Source organism: Theobroma cacao, chromosome 9 (genome assembly GCF_000208745.1).
Source record: "Theobroma cacao cultivar B97-61/B2 chromosome 9, Criollo_cocoa_genome_V2, whole genome shotgun sequence".
In the NCBI taxonomy this organism is placed as follows: domain Eukaryota; kingdom Viridiplantae; phylum Streptophyta; class Magnoliopsida; order Malvales; family Malvaceae; genus Theobroma; species Theobroma cacao.
Genome location: NC_030858.1, coordinates 27,323,276 through 27,326,210, shown reverse-complemented (window position 1 = coordinate 27,326,210; position 2,935 = coordinate 27,323,276). Strand labels below are relative to the sequence as shown.

The window sequence follows — 2,935 nt, the reverse complement described above, 5'->3', positions numbered from 1 at the left end:
AGAGCTACTCTCACTTTCAAAATTCTGGCTACTCTCAACGCTTTCCTTATTATGAACCCATTCTGCTAAGTTCAGAGGAATTTTGTTATTAGGAATTCGGGATGGATCCCTTCTGAATCACCTATATCAGGGTGCCATTTGCTTCTAGCCGTAGAATCTAGAGATCCCTCACTATCACTATGAGAGGTATCGAAACTACCGCCTCTTCTAGACATGGTGTGTATGTCACCAGTGCACCTCAAAACCTATATACAATCAAATAGTAATTGTTTAATTATTTATGCATCTCAAAAGTAGGTAGATTTCTATATGTAGATGCATACATTCTATTTAATCTAACCTAACTTAATTGAATTGGACTTGGGGCCACGCAGTGTCAGTGTGGATTGCTTAAAACAACCTTAAAATCAAAAACTTTAAAATCCAAAACTTTAAAATCAAAATATCTGATCTTTAAACCATGTTTTGATACCAATAAAATTGTCACAACCTCGAACTTCCCATCGAGCCCGTGACAACCGCCGCGAGGCCTCGATAGACATTCTTCCCTAGTGAGCAACAATTATTAAATCTCGAATTTAAAAAAATCATAAGTCATTTTCAAATAAGAACAATAAAATATTATTTTCTGGCTCATAAGGGCATTTTCGTAATTTTTCGTCAAAAATCTCAAAACTTGCTAAAAATGTAGTAGGTAAGCAGAAAATATATATTTAATGATTTAAAAACAAAATAAGTATCTAAAACGTTCATTTGAAAGCAAATTGTTAACAACTAGTACTATTCAAAAATAATTAATAAAATATTCTATTTTCTCATAAAATAAATTTTTATAGAAATATTCGTAAATAATTTTTCGCACATGAAAGTAAAGTAAAAATTGTATGAATAGAAATACAGATAACCAAAATATAAGTTTTGATCTGCAATGACACGTGGGCTCCAATTGACCAAGAGGATGTAAGACTGTGAACTCTTACTTTCTATAATGCAGTTCCGAGCTTAGTTCTCGTCCTACTCGACTATCTACAAACTGTCCTGAGCCTGAAAAATGTATAGGAAGAAGGGGTGAGATTTTATAATCCCAGTGAGTAAACAGATACCATCTAAAGTATCTAAAGCCGAGTAAATGGAGACAATTAAAATAAGTCATCATACTGTAATTTCATTACCTTTCAGTTCATTTCAACCAAATAAAATCAATCCATATAAATCGAGTAATCAACTTGGCTTATGAATTTCTTAAAACTTTGGCTCGTGCCAAAACTCATACTCGGTGATACCTTGCGCAGGGCATCTAACCGAGTCCGCCAAGGCTATTAAAATTTTGTATACACTTAAAATATATTTTAGTTTGAGAAAAATACAGCCGTTCCTTGGCGTTGGCTGAGTTCCCCTTCACGTGGTGGTTTGGCGTGAAGTGAACCCTAAGCTTTACCCCAGGAGATACCCTACGCGCCTCTCCGTTCGAGGTAATAATATAATGGAGTTTACCGTGCCCCTCTAATAGGCTGGTCCACGGAACCCCCTCTGCAGTAAATAATTAATATATACTCCACCAATTCAATAAAATTCATTCTAGCATGGCATGGCAATTTATCGCAATCTAGCCTCTCAAGGCTGAATACACAATACAAATAATTCTGACACCAAAATCAGTTTAGCCATTCATGCTCATATATTGTCATAAGCCATTCAATTTAAAACCATAAATTTACAACACAAGCAGGCAGTCTCCAATTACTCTATTTTCAAAACCAATATTCGATTTTTCAGAAAATTTATAAAATCATTTTATAAAATCACAATTTCTCTTAAAACATAGCAATTTACCATTTAAACCCATTTTTCATAAAATCACACAATTGTATAAAACTACTCTAGATAATTAAGACGATAATAAGTTTACTCACAGTATTAGGAGTAGAAATACTCCTATCTTCCGCCCTCGGGTGCAGTCTCTTACCCGAAACAATTGACTCACCACCTATCCATAATCCATGACACAAAATTCAATAAATTGTGTCAATTTATCATAAATTATTTCAGGCTCTTATCCATGCGTATGCACTAGATAGGATTTGAAATGTCTAGACAATCGCTTAATTGCGGTGTCCGACCTAACTCGCCTATACACGGTGTAAAGTCCTAAAATCCCCAATTCGACTCCAATTCCATCCATTTCAATTTCAATTATCCAATTATATCCACAATACCTCAATGACTGTGAATTTGGTCCAATTTATCAGTCCGGACTATAAATTACGCTTTTACCCCTAGTGGGTAAAAATTTCAATTTATTGCACCGAAAATTCCCATTTAATTTCCAACCTCATAATTCATCATTTTTCCACCCAATTCTCTTAAAATAAAGTCAACCTCATCCTCACATACCATTGGCTAGATTCGGCCTAGAGAAATTCATGGAGAAGATAAATATTTTTCTTGTTGTTTTACTCATAAACATGCTAAACTAACACTAAACACTAACATAGCTCAAAATCAAATTTATCTAACAACTTTCTCTCTCTAAACCCATATGACCAGAATTCAAATCATCCTCAAATCACATGATTCAACCATGAAAAATGATGGAAAATGCATGGGAAAGGTAAAGCACAAGACAAATTTAAGAAATGTTACCTTTTTTTCACTTGATTTTTGAATTTTCACCTATTTTCCCTTTAAATTTCTTGGCTAGGGTTTTATTTTCTCCTTTCTCTCTCTTGTTTCTCACTTGGCCGAATGTTGAAGAAGAAGAATGGGTTATGGGCTGATTTTTTTTATGCCTTTTTATTGTTTAATGAATAATATTATTTTATTCATATTTTGAATATTTTATTAATGCATTTTTTTTTCTAGCCATCCACTTGTCCTACTTTTTTTTTTCACCATGCTTTCCCTTTGACTTATCCAAGTCCTAAGTGAAATTTTC

At 33.6% G+C, this 2,935-nt stretch overlaps 1 long non-coding RNA gene across 1 annotated transcript; it reads right to left on the bottom strand.

The window, feature by feature from the left end:
* On the bottom strand, positions 1,016–2,684 carry LOC108663384. Its single transcript, XR_001929362.1, has 3 exons — positions 2,644–2,684; positions 1,914–1,987; positions 1,016–1,044 (listed from the first exon to the last, which is right to left on the bottom strand). It is a non-coding gene; the product is annotated as an uncharacterized LOC108663384 (long non-coding RNA).